The sequence below is a fragment of the Chanodichthys erythropterus genome, chromosome 10 (assembly GCF_024489055.1).
Source record: "Chanodichthys erythropterus isolate Z2021 chromosome 10, ASM2448905v1, whole genome shotgun sequence".
Taxonomy (NCBI): Eukaryota; Metazoa; Chordata; class Actinopteri; order Cypriniformes; family Xenocyprididae; genus Chanodichthys; species Chanodichthys erythropterus.
The window spans coordinates 48272896-48287881 of NC_090230.1; the positions used below are offsets into that span (position 1 = coordinate 48272896).

At 36.0% G+C, this 14986-nt stretch overlaps 1 protein-coding gene across 3 annotated transcripts in view; it reads right to left on the reverse strand.

The window, feature by feature from the left end:
- kdm6bb (lysine (K)-specific demethylase 6B, b) overlaps window positions 1-4359 on the reverse strand; it is a 35388-nt gene extending 31029 nt beyond the window's left edge. For 2 of the 3 annotated variants that reach the window (XM_067398011.1, XM_067398006.1), the window contains exons 1-2: window positions 4125-4358; window positions 3363-3536 (exon numbers count right to left, since the gene is read on the reverse strand). The gene's annotated coding sequence lies outside the window, so the exon portion shown is untranslated. Of the gene's footprint in view, window positions 1-3362; window positions 3537-4124 lie in introns of all 3 variants that reach the window. The other variant, XR_010896197.1, reaches the window with a different exon arrangement.
- Window positions 4360-14986: the final 10627 nt, after the last annotated feature.

The window sequence follows — 14986 nt, forward strand, 5'->3', positions numbered from 1 at the left end:
TCCTCTCCTCTCTCTGATTCTCAGATTTTCACAGCAGACTCATCCACGTGCACAGTCTGGGGGCGGGGCCACTGCTTGCTGTTCCTGCACTCTGCTCAACTGTCAATCACCTCACCTCAGCCAATCGGAAGAGAGCAGTCTGTGTCAGTCAAAGGATACCAGCAAATATGAGCCCTGGAGGTGGGAAATTTGTGGAAAAAAATGTGGGAGAGAGAGAGTGTGTCTGCCGTGTATGTGTGTGTTTTGGAACAAGGCCAACACACTATGTGCTATTTTTAAACCTCACTGTAGGGTGGCAAAAGACTCCATTTTCTGAAAGAATCAGGTATATTTCAAAGCCTTGAAAAAATCTATATGCTCAATTAAATCTGTTTTGACTGAAGAAATATGAAATTGTGGAATTCATCATGGGATAATTATGGTCTCCGATGGTATTTTGATTAAACTGTCTCTATACGTAGAGGTGGATGTGGTCGCTACAGTTGCTGTTGAGTTTGTAAGGGACCAAACGGCTGCACTGATACCTTATTTACAACTCTGAGCTCAACGTAATACTGATACATATAATATCACAAGTTTGTTGCTATGTGGTTGTTAAAGTGGTTCCTAGGGCAATGTTTGGGTGTTCTAGGTGATTGCTTACCGAATACCGACCCAAATTAAAAGAGAGCTCACCACAAGTCTCTGTGATATACTATTCCCTTGCAACAGTAAGGCTTTGGTTGCTTGTTCAATGTAAGTCTATGGCATTAGGTGATAGGAGATGATAGGCACTAGATGATGTGTGAGAGGAGCAAAAGACAGAAAGGGATAGGATAGGATAGGATATGAAATGCAAAGAATATGATAGGACAGAACAGCAAAAAATGAGAACAGCAATATGAATAGGAATAAGAAATTCAAAGGATTTGATAGGACATGAAAGGACTAGGAATAGGATAGGAAAAAATATGAAAGGATGGGCCAGAACAGTGATAGGGGAGGACAATACAGAACAAAACAGCAATAGGAATAAGAACAGGAAATGCAAATGATATGATAGGACAGGATAGGAAAGATTGTGACCAGGATTGGATAGGATAGGATAGAAGAGGATAGGGTAGGGTAGGATAGAGTGTGAATAGGATAGGATAAAGTGTAAATAGGATGGGATATTATAGGATAAGAAAGAATAGAATAGAATAGAATAGAATAGAATAGAATAGAATAGAATAGAATAGAATAGAATAGAATACAGGATAGGAAAGAATAAGAAAATGAATGGGATAGGGTAGGAAAGAAAAAATGGGACAGGAAACAATATGATATAATTAATATATTATATTATAGGGAATAAACGAATAGGGATTCGATAGGATAGAATAGGACAGGACAGGAAAAAGTGTGAATAGGATAGGATAGGATAGGATATTATGGGATATTACAGGATAGGATAGGATGGGATATTATAATATAATATAGAATATAATGGAATAAGATAGGACATGATAGGAAAGAGCAGGAATACGGATAAGACAGGGTAGAGTAGACAGGAACGAATAGAATAAAATAATTGAAAAGAATAGGAATATGAAAGGGACAGGATAGGATAGGAAAGAATAGAAACAGAATAGGATATGATAAAATATATGATATTATATGATATGATATGATATGATATGATATGATATGATATGAATAAGAATGAAAGAATAGCAATATGAATAGGACGGGATAAGATAGGATAAGATAAGATGGAATGATAGGATCCGATAGGATAGGACCGAGAGGTGAATAGATGATATAGGACGATGATGCAACAAATAAGAGTAGATGCTGAGAAAAGTAGAAGATGGATGGATTGGATTGGATAGGATAGAACATAATAGTTAAAGGTATATATATGATAGTAGTAGGATAGAAGTAATAGGAGTAATAGGAGAGTGCGGGATGACCGTGTAGGAAAGGATAAATGATAGAAGAACAGAGGGGAACTTGAAATGCTTGTGCATTCCTGGCAATGTTTGGTCACAGCTGGGTAGACCCACAGCCTCTGACTGAGACTGAGGCACTTAGACTGAGGCAGTGAGGCAGTGGGTGAAAGGAGGAGGGGGTCTTGCCTACGTGACTTTCTGTGCATAGCACCCACGTACCCCATCTGCCCTGTCCCTATCCTAATAAATAAGGAGAGAAGACAGTGTTCACTGTGAGTACAAACACTATTTGATGGACAGACAGAGACGGTTCATCACAGAAACACACAGACCATAAGAAATAAGACAGATTCCTGTCTGACTGCCCATAGCAACAGCTCCAGTGCTGCACGATCTCCATTGGGCGAGGGAGCCGGCTGCATGATATACCAGTGTTGGCTTGCCAGCCAATCAGACGCTCTGTCTGGCTGAGCTGGATTCCATGCTCACCATGGTTACAGAACTACACACTTGAGTCAGTCAAACATGGAGCTCTGACATCCATGAACCACATGTGACCGCTGACTCCATGCAAAGAGAAAAACCAGAAGATGTCATAAATCAACTCTGTTTATGTGTTCGTGGTAGTGCGAAAACACACAGAAGACAGACTCACACTGGACAGTGATGCATGAAATGGCTTATTGGAATTCCACTGATGTTACAGAGCCATAAAAGATGCATCTAGTTTTGAGTTGCAGTGTGGTATGCTTCATATCTGTGGCTCTGAATTATTATTCCAACTAGATCTGAAGAAGCTTGCATGTGCAGAAGTTGACGGCACACCGTTACAGGGAGTCGCTATACAGCTGTAAGGCATTCTGAGAATGTTGCTATGTTGTTGCTAAGGAGTGATTTTTAGAGTGTTATAGGTCCTTCCGGTCTCAAGTTCTTTTTTTCATTGATTTCTATGGGATTTTTTTTTTTTTTTTTTTTGTTGCTTGCATTATTAAAACAAAATGAAAATCATAAGCCCAATTACACCTCTCATTTACATACTACACAATTTAAGGTCATGTCAATCAAAACAAACTTTATGGGTCATGGGTTCGTTGAGATCCCTAACAACATCAAATTAAAGACATAATTTCATTGGCTGGGACAATGCAAAAATAATTACATATATTACATAAATAATAATGTCAATTTCATGCACCATTTTTTTTAAATTATAAGACATTTGTTACAATCTAACAATTTGTGTCAGGATAAATAAAAAAATAGGTAAGAAATTAGATACATCAAAAATAGATAAAAACTAGATGATAGCTAATCCAAATCCTATGAGAACTAGCTCTGCTTGGGAACAGTCTGAACATGCTACATACATGAAATATGACACTCAGTGTCATCATCTTTCAACCCCGATGAAGTCGTGATTATTGGTCAGGAGAGAGTTTAAAGACCCACCTCTTCTCCATGATGATTGGCTCTCCCTGCTGTTCATCTCAGTTTAATCAGGAAGAAGCTCCTCACAAACTGGTACCAATGGCACATTTCTACTGGCTGCAGATGCATCGGCATCAGTGACACCATTTTCCATCCCACTGCAGGGATGAAGGAAAAATCCCAGCTGCCTGACAGCTGTGCAGATGATGATGAGAGAGAGAATTTGAATTTTAAGTTCACCTTTATTATTACAATTAATTTACATAAACACACACAAAAACCTATTCACACTTTATTTTAAACATCAAAGCAAATTCATCATCATTCGGTGTACATAATAGCCTTAATTTATTCCCCATTATTCTATGAGCTTCCACCAACTTGTAGTTTGCATAGCCAACTACTCCACTCTCATTCGAAAAGCTACGAGCCCCAGAAACACAGACACTATGCTTACTGCCCCTTGCCCCAAAAGAGAGAGAGAGAGAGAGAGAGAGAGAGAGAGAGAGAGAGAGAGAGAGAGAGAGAGAGAGAGAGAGAGAGATTGAATAATAAACAACCCATGCAAGCGTAGACATGTTATTTCTGTATTCAAATGGTGCCATCTAGTGGTGTGTTTTAGAAATAGAAACGAGACGCACAAGTGACGAACATCATTAAAACACAATCTTATTGTGAGTGTAACTCTGGACTGACTTGCTCATTACAATATCTAAAAAGTAACATAACTCATTAGTTCTCAAACCCAGCTTTATTTATTATATAATATATTCAGAATCTTACCTGCGGGATGAGCTTTCCGGTCTTTCCGGGTGTATGAGGTAATGATGAAGAATTGCGCAGTTTAAATTCCTCCAAGAACGCCCCATAGATCCTTCCTCCACCTGTAACACCACCATCTGTACATGTACCCTCCATCAGAGCTTAATTAATGATGAGCCGAAACTGGAGGACTTGTTATTCTCTGCCGCGATACTTTTACTAAGGATGAGCGGTTGAGTCACTGAGTGACGTCAGCGCGATTCATCCCACGCGCCGGAGTGTCACTTGGGCTCGTGATAACGAGCTCGTGCAGCGCTACATCGCACGTTTTAAGTTCATTTTATATGGAGATCATTTTTAGTTTGCATTTATTTATTCAAAAAGCTAACCTCACTGCAAGCACAGTTTTAGTAAATTAATAAAATTTAAAAAACAAACAAACATAGGCCTAGTTGAGGTGTATCTTTTTCTTTATTGGCTTTTGTGCATTTTAAAAACAACAACAAAAACCAAAATAAGACAGACAATGACTGGGATAAGATAAATGAAAATCTGCTGGGTTTTCGGGATATATAATTGTCCTCAACATTAGAAAAGATAAGTCGGATCAGTTCGCAAACAACAGTCAGAATAGGCTGAAGTTCTATAATAGTCAAGTAAACAATGCTAGAGGTTTACATGAAATTAATATTGTTTTATATTGTTGTTGGAGTTAGTTGGAGTCAGTAATTCATTCCTGTTCTCGTGCTTGTCCTAAAATAGCACAAGAATGTACACTTGTGTGTTTGTGTTATTCCAACGTGGCCAAAGGGAGCAGAAAAAGTGGGATGCAGACCACCCACTACGTAACTATGGCAACAAGTCAACCTTACATTGGCGGGCAGAGCAGTAAGTGGTGGAGGAAAGCTCATTACTAGTAAGTGTGAAAGTTAACATATACAAACACTTGTGTGTGCACTGTATAGTGTACTTAGACAAGTGGGCTTCTGTTCTGACATTTATATATAGGCACTGTGAGCTCACTTTCACTTTTATTGAATTGTATAAAAGTATATAAATTACCACTGAATTAAAAAAAAACATGCTGTGTAGAAAATGACTGAATGATGTTTCATCTGGGGTGTAAAATAAAATAAAATAAAATTGTAATGAGGGAAAATCATGGCAGTAAAAAAAAAATGTGGTACACTGTTTTTGTTTTAAAGGGGACCATAATTCCCCTTAAGATGTAAGTTAATATAAGTCTCTGGTGTCCCCAGAATGTATATGTGAAGTTTCAGCTCAAAATACCGAACAGATAATTTATTATAGCTTGTCAAATTTGCCCCAATTGGGTGTGAGCATAAACACACATTTTTGTGTGTGTCCCTTTAAATGCAAATGAGCTGCTGCTCCCGGCTGCTTTCCAGAAGAGGGCGGAGCTTTAACAGCTTGCGCCTCGGTTGCTCAACATCAACAAAGCTGGAGAATCTCATGCAGACAAAATGATGATTGTCAGTAATGGTGTTCAGCCTTACATTGTTCAAACTGGAGTCGGATACTGATGGAGAGACTCAGGAAGAAGTTACTTTTAGAATGCAACTGGATGTTTCTGAAGGGTTAGTGGATAAATATATGTAGTTGCTGTGGAGTTGATTCAACTCATCGACTAGCATGTGCCATCATGTTAATCTTTTGTGCAAATCCAGTTGAATTAACCAGTTTATGAAGCAGCAACAACACTCTACTACAACAACTCTTCCTCTTCTCTAAAGCAGCCCAACATGGCTTCACCCACTTTGTTGCGTGTTCCCGGGAGCAGGTTATATGTCAATTTTAGGGTTAGTGATGTCACGAACTCGGGAACCCAGGAAGAAGCCGTGTGTTGTAGTCCTTAAACAGAATTCTTTAAAATAAAACATCTCCCTTTGCATTGAACTTTGAGCATCATAACTTTGCTGATGCTGTTTATACTCTAACAGCAATATTACACACTAACTAAAGTTAAAAAAGTGAAATCATAATCAACCACCCCTTTAAATTAAATTAAAATGATTTAATTAAAATAGTTTTTTGATATAGTGAATGCAATGTAAATTAAATAGATCCAAATTTTAAATAGACATTTTTTTTTTATAAAATAATAATAATAATTTCAATAATAATATTTAGTGAGGCATGTATGGGTTCCACAATTAGGCCACCAGAGCAAGGACAGCTGGTTTTCTTTACTGCTTGCTGAGATGCTGTTGTCATGGTAGTGCATGAAGAACAGAAGCACAGTGCTTCAGGAAATGAGGAAGAACCTCTTCAAAAGACATACAAACTCTTGACCTTCAGAACCAATGAGAGCGATCACACACACAAACACAGAATGCAAGACACCACATTTAACCACATTTCAGCTTATTCAAATCCAAGGATTAAATGCGTGTTTTGTGGGGTAACTTCTTTTTTTTTTCTGTTATTCTGATAAATATGTTTTAAAATCACGTAGAGGCAGTTTCATTTGTTGACAAACATCCATAAAAAAGAAGTGTTTACATAGAGAATCCCTAAATTACATTTAAAAACTCTCAAACATATCAATCACTAGGGGGAGCTACGACTCTATGCTGTAGAGTCTGTTGATCAATATCTTCCATTTATTGGCACTGAAAGTTGAATTCCCATTCTACAAATGCAATTGCAAATTGAACACATCTCAGTTCAGCCTGACTCTGCTGAGGTTACAAATTGCTTATTTATTTTTGGTTTAGCCTATTCACTCCAAAATGTTCAAAAGAACAAAATGCAGACTCAAACAAAATATTAGGCAATATTTTCAGCTTATCAACTTCAGACTAATGTACATTAAATATAACAGAAATGGGTTTTGATTGTTTGAAAGCATACAGAGAGGGCACCAGAGCGCTTTGTGTTTATGGCCCAGCCCTAAATCACCAATTACCGGCATCAACAGGAAATACATGATCATTATAGTTCACTTAGACCTAGTGTAATGTCATCCATCAATCAAGTTTTAAGTCTGAAAATGAGCACAGACCAGAGAGGATATGGTTATCACTGGACATCATCCATAGCCCTGCATTAATTTTTAATTATGGCTTTATTGCAAATTTATTACTGTGCATTATGTATTTTAAAATGGCTTTATAATAGATTATCTGACAGCCACTGTATTATATAACAGCTATTTAAAGTCCTAATACTTTCTAAGTCACATCTTGCATATATACGCATTCTTTACACAGTTTTCCCAGGTGAAAAAAAAGTACTTTGAATTTTGCACTTAATATACTAAAAATGATTCTTTAGTACTTCTTAAGATAATCTTCAGAACATTTAAGTGTACTCAGCTAGGCTAACCCTAACCCTAACCCTAACCCTAAGTTTTAGCTCAAAATACACCACAGATAATTTTTTAAACGCTCCATTTTTGTGTGTGTCCCTTTAAATGCAAATGAACTGCTGCTCTCAAGAAGAGGGCGGAGTTTCAAGAGCTCGTGTTAGCAACGCCGACTTCCTCACGCAGACTTAAAATGTTTGAAACCAAAATTAGTGCGCAAAAATAGAGCACTTTAAGTACATTATGGAAGTATGCTATTTTTTTCACTTGGGTTTCTCTTCTAGGAAAACTGGGGAAACATATAGATGACTCATCCTGTACTACATAGATTTTTATCCAATCATATGCTCACTAGAATGAGAATATCCCGCCCACTAATACCATCGACATTACCAACTAGCAGAAATGTAACTAAAACCTGATAAACATCCTTCTCATTTTGAAATGGAACAGTACATTGAATCTGTAGACAATATAGTTTGCATATGTATTACTTTTGTATCATAGTTTACATGGCTTTTATGACTCGTATAATATGATATAGGTAATATGGAGCTCATACTCTCATATGTCAATGCAGAAAGTCAACTGTAGTCATCAAGCAAATTCAACCCATATTGTGATGGGTTGATGTTTCATATCATATCACAGCTATATAACAGTGATAATATATTTATGGTACTGCATAGATGCATAGTTTAGAATTTAACTTTTTAATTAATTTTTAATGAACCTCATTGTGACAATTTGTTATTAAAATCATAATTTATTACCCTAATTAAAATCTCAGTAAACACAATTAGCTGCTATAAAAATAAACAAGGCTGTCAGAATGAACGGCTGAAAATCTGAGCCTGAGTCGCATGATAGAACAAGAAAAAACAGAACACGCTCTATTTCTAAATGTTTGACAGGCGCACCATATGTTTGTTAATTATGAAGCTGTTATGAAAGCACATCAGCTTTGCTTTTTTCTGCTGCTGGTCATATGGCTCACATCAGCTTTCTGGACACAGCTGGCTGAGGTCAAACTCTCTCCTTGTTCCACAACATGCTGACAGAAAGTTTCTGAGCCTGAGATGTGAGCCAAACGAGACATCTTACTGACAAACGAGGGTCGCAGTTTGAGGGGAATATGTGGCAAGATGTGGCAATACTGTATCACTTGTTTCCAACAGTTTCTGCAGCAGCATTATTGGACAGTGATTGCTAGGTCCACACGTATCTGCACCCACAGAACTCACAGATTTACAGTATGCAGAATTTGAGTGCCTGTCAATTATAAAATTCTACACATCCCGTGCTTCCTATGTGATGAAATATTTTAAATGAATTTAATACTACTTTGATTTAGTGTAATAAGCTACTCTCAGCTATATTTAAGACATTTTACAATGTCCATTCCACAGATTTTCCCACAAAATCTGCACAAAAGATCGGTCAATGATCGGTCAAGTCCTTTCAGATCTATTAAGTTAAAGGGTTAGTTCACCCAATAATGAAATTTCTGTCATTAATTACTCACCCTCATGTCGTTCTAAACCCGTAAGACCCGTAAGTCATTATTTTTGTATTGTTTTTGAGCACAAAAAGTATTCTCGTTGCTTCATAACATTAAGGTTGAACCACTTTAGTCACGTGGACTATTTTAATGATGTCTTTGCTACCTTTCTGGGCCTTAAAAAATGTTGTTGCTGCCTATGTGTGGTTCAGATACCTCTTGGATTTCATCAGAAATATCTTTTGTGTTCCGAAGATGAACGAAGGTCTTATGGGTTTGGAATGACTTGAGGGTGAGTGTATGACAGAAATTTCATTTTTGAGTAAACTAATACTATAACCCTAGAAAGCATACTGTATCATATTTGATACATGAACAGCTAAAGCCTCTAAATTATTCATGATCAACATTAGAAAAAAAAAAAAAACCTGTTGTACATAATATTCTACATGCCTTCTGTCACCTGATTGATAGATCATACTTTTTCATTAAGTAAAGGGATTTTAGTATAATTCTAAAAATATCCACCTTCAGGTCGTGGTACAAGCATCTTTTTGCTGTGAAATCCTTAATGATTTATATAAAGTAAACTTAAGAATAGCTTTTATATTGTTACTAATATGTCAAGATGAATATTTAAAAGGCTTTTGAGGAATGTTTATTTCTACAGCTCTCAATCATATTGCACTCCATTAATATGTTTTGTCTCCAAAATCAAACTAGACCTTTGATCATAAAACTAAGCATTTAAATATCATCTCACTAAGACATATGACAACTGATATTTATATTATATATATAATATTTATGTAATTAGTGTGCTGTACTGATATAAAAATCTTAATGATTTCCTACATTACAAGCTATCAGAATTTAATTTTACTGTTTGGCCTTATAAATATCAACATCTGTACCAAATTGCATTGCTCAGTTTGGGCTTCTGGAAAAAAATGTAGCTGTTTTTTTTTTCCTTTTTCCTCGACTATGAGCTTCATATTTTCCTATATCATACTATATGTGTTATATAGTGTATGAACTGCATATATGCAAACTATATATATATATATATATATATATATATATATATATATATATATATATTGTCTAATGATTCAATGTACTGTTCCATTTCAAAAACTTAGATTTTTCTGACTATTATTTCATATGTCAGGCTTTACAGGCTTAATAAACATGCAATTTATACAGGACAATGACCTTTCAAATTCATTCTGATTTTTATTATTTTTATTTATTATCAGGGTATAAAAACAGAAATGGTAAAAGGCTTATTTAAAAAAAAAAAAAAAAAAAAAAAAAAATATATATATATATATATATATATATATATATATATATATATATATATATATATATATATATATATATATATATATATATACTTATTATTATTATTTTTATTTTTTTTTTACCAAATATAAGTTAGTGTGGTGCAACATGCACTAAGCCACTTTGCTGTCTTGTGACTACATGGACTAAAATCTACATGGAAAAACAGACACCCTTTTTGACACTCATAACTGTGTCAATTTCAGTAATGTGTTAAAAAAATTACATTTACAAATATGAATTAAACTTTAAAATAGTGATTAAGATTTTCAACAATATTTCTTAAAAGTGCCTTAGAATCAAAATTTGAATTTATCTTGGCATAGTTGAATAACAAGAGTTCAGCACATGGAAATGACATACAGTGAGTCTCAAACTCCATTGTTTCCTCTTTCTTATATAAATCTCATTTGTTTAAAAGACCTCCGAAAAACAGGCGAATCTCAACATAACACTGTCTGTTACGTAACAGTCGGGATCATTAATATGTACGCCCCCAATATTTGCATATGCCAGCCCATGTTCAAGGCATTACACAAGGGCAGGACGTCTGGATGTGCACAGCTGAATCATCAGACTAGGTAAGCAAGCAAGGACAATAGCGAAAAATGGCAGATGGAGCGATAATAACTGACATGATTCATGATATGATATTTTTATGATATTTGTAAATTGTCTTTATAAATGTTTCGTTAGCATGTTGCTAATGTACTGTTAAATGTGGTTAAAGTTACCATTTATTTATTACTGTATTCATGGAGACAAGAGCTGTCGCTATTTTCATTTTTAAACACTTGCAGTCTGTATAATGCTTAAACACAATTATTCTTTATAAATCTCTCCAACAGTGTAGCATTAGCCCGTTAGCCACGGAGCACTATCAAACTCATACAGAATCAAATGTAAACATCCAAATAAATACTATACTCACATGATCCGATGCATGCATGCAGTATGCATGACGAACATCTTGTAAAGATCCATTTGAGGGTTATATTAGCTGTGTGAACTTTGTAAATGCACTGTATTATAGTCGAGAGCTCAGGGGGCAGGGAGCATGCAATTTAAAGGGGCCGCAGCCTGAATCGGTGCATAGTTAATGATGCCCCAAAATAGGCAGTTAAAAAAATTAATTTAAAAAATGGGGTGTTTTGAGCTGAAACGTACCAGACACATTCAGGGGACACCTTATATTATATCTTTTTGTTTTGTTTTTTTAATCTGTTTAAAATGGTATAAACACCTTTAAAAATGTATAAAACCAACACAAAAAAAACGTATAACTTGAGATTTTTAAAGGATTTCTCCTTTTCATTATCTTTGATCCTTATTTGTCATTGAGCCAAATGCCTAAAACTCAGATTCTGTTTCTGTCTGGGCCTAGTGATCTCTTATAAACCTATCTTTATCCCATAATAATGATGGTCCCACAGCTAGCACAAAGATTGATGACGATACCTAGAAATTCATCTGACAGATATAAAAGATTAGCTGGTACACTTTGTGTATCACACCGGTCATCTGCAACTTGCCACTCTGAGTCGCCAGCCTTGAGAGTTGTGTTTTTAAAGTGCACACTTGAGGGAAGCAGAAAGCGATATGTCAACCATCACTCCTCATTAGAGGCCAAATAACCACAGCATGTCGCACAGCGCTGTCCCTCGGCCAATTTCTCTGTCCCTCCAAAACCGTATCACCCTTTTACTGTCTCCGGCTGGCATCTTGCTCAGCAGTTTGAGTGCTAGTTGTCCCTGTGGTTGTAAGCTAAGTTCTTTCTACAAATATTTGAGGTGCTCATTTGTCTGCATTCCACACAGAGAGGAGCCATTTGGATCTGACTGACTGTTTTAATCCCTCTTAAATACGGGCCTGATGATTTCAGAGAAGACCTGTTACACATAGGGAATGTCTGATAGATCCTTGCGTATGTGTGTGTGGCCACTGCCTTTGATTTGCCTTTGAATGCTGTCTTCAAGGAGTCTGAAAAAATCTGTATTATTGAAAGCTCAGCAAATTCAAACCCCCTTACTGAAAAGAGGAAGATGAGAGGGACGAGGAGGGTTGTCTGAGATGCTAGTCATCTTCGAAGGATCCCATAGACAGACATGCTGAGATGTTGCAAACAAACACTGACATAAACAGAAAACAGAGGATGGAATCAGAGAGATGAAGAGAGGGAGGTGGGAGATATATACACACAGACAGCACTGGTATTGATTTTCACCTCAGGTTCTAAATCTCAGGGAACTCTGGGAAATTTTGGAGGCAGTAGTGAGTCAGACTCTTCATATAGGATTCCATTGAGACAGAAGCTTTCTCTCCCCAACAGCTGCAAGATCCTGTCGCGGTCTCTCAGCAGTCGGCTGTGTCAGATTAGCATATGTGCTTGTTTTGAGAGGAGAACTATTTTGAGATATGAACATTTAGGGTGTAATTGTGCTAAAGTGTGTGATGATACAGTTCGAATACTGAACTACGTGACTTAGAAGGTTGATTTCTAGTGGCTTGTTATCTGAGACCTTCTTGAGCTGTCATCTCTTAGAGAGATTTGCTGCTCACCCTGTTTGCTTAGATATGGCAGCCGAAGCACCTGTTTACCCCACCCTGCTTGAAAGGGAAAAATGACTGTGCTAATCTGTCCTAGTCTATGTGTGGGTCAGGTTTTACCTACGTTATGGGGACCAAATGTCCCCACAAGGATAGTAAAACATGAAATCAACTACATTATAGGGACCACGACCAGGCAGCTTCAAATGTACAAAATAATGTAAAAATAGAGTAACTTTTCTGTGGGGAATGGGTTTATAAATGTTTCATGACTTGTATAATTTAGCAGTCTATTTCTTTTAACATGATAAAAATAAATTATAAATTGATTACAATTTAAAAAAAATTGCAACATTATGCATTCAAATACTTTCATGACTCTTATATCACTATTTCTTCTCAGATAAAAAAAAAAACTATAATTAAAATCAACTAAAATTTCACAAGAAAGTGTAAAAAGAAGGTTATATAAAGTAAAGGTCAGGTCAAATAGAAATCGTCTGTTATCGCAACAATTAGGTTTTTACAGTGTAGAAGAACTCAAAGTAGATTGAGTAAAAAGAGAGAAAGAATGGAGAGAGATTATGTATCAGGTACAAATAAAAAGAAAACTGACAAATTTAAAAGCAGAAAGACCTTCAATGTCAATAAAACGGTCGATGAAAAAGGCCAACAGGTGCATCATCCATCTTGGTTAACTGAATAAAAGGATGAATGATAGAAGAATGGGGGAAAAATGAAAAGACAGTAGACGTAGGGCACCTGAAAGATGAGTGAGGCTTATCTGGATGGTAAAATGAGGATGAGTTTGTAGTTTGGAGCAAGACAGCGCCTGTCATCAAATTATAGCACACATTAAGTTCGGGATGGTCCAAACAATTGGCCTTTTACTTTCCCTTTTCCAATGTAAATTTAATTTAGAGACAATGTTGATTTAATCTCTGCTTAGTACAGCATGACAGAGCAATAATGAAACAATCAAATAAAGGAAGGAACTTGAAAAGAAATGACGACACTTTATAAATGGTGTTCTTCCTTATCTAACCACATAATTGTAGGTTACGACAGACATTCATATAAACTGTTTTCTTTTGAAACGGCATGCCAAAAAGACTGCACACCATCAGAATTCCTACCTCTAGACCCAGAGATAATAACACATAATTAAAGAAAATTTCTGTTTACAAGCTAATTCTATCACACCAGAAAAATTTAGGTCACCTCTCTCAACACACACTCACACACACCCTCACACAGTTGTTCCTGTGCAAAGCTGAGAGGCCTGTGTGAGCAAGAAGTGGTTTACTTCGATCATCACATGTGTCCTCAGCTCTGAGGAGCCGACGACAGGAGTTCTGTGAGCAGCCTGCAGTCCTCGAGCAATATATGGTCTCTTAGGACCTGAAGCCCAAACATCAAGAAAGTGTTGAGTAGCTGAATTGTGTGATTTGTACTGGAAAATTTAGACTGCCGGTCCACCGTTTTTGTTTTTTTCCTGTACCACTAGCGACACCAAAATTACTAGAGTTGACAATTTTCTAAGGAAAGTTTTAGTGCACTGACCATGCAAAAGTTACCTACAAAAATTTGAAGGTGTTGTAAGTGGACATCTAGTTAGTGTTTAGTTTTATTTAAGTTAATACATGACATATGTATTAACTTAAAACAAAATACTAACATTACTGAGAAAAGAATAAAGCTAAACTGAAATACTTTTTTATGATTCCAGAACAAACGAAAATAAAATAATAATGATCGTAAATTAATTTTAGTTTTTGATCCATGTTATATTTTAAAACTTAAATACATTTAAAACTTAAAAACCACCAGCGTTAAACATGAAAATACCACTGGATATCAATAACACTAGATTTTGCTGAGAAATTGAATTATTTTTGTTAGTTTAGTAATTGCACCATTTTAATTAGTTAGTTAACACTATAACATTGGCAGTTCTAAAATACTAAAGCTTAAAATACTTTTCATATTTCCAAGGTTTTCAGAAACAGAAGTTGTCATAGATTGGTGAACTTCTGCAGTGGCAAACACAGACTGCAACAAATATAATTTTGGAGTTCCCATTTGCTCCAATAGCACAAGAAAAAATCCAAGATTGTGTTTCCATGACTTTACCAATGAGGAAAACTTTTTTTTACAATT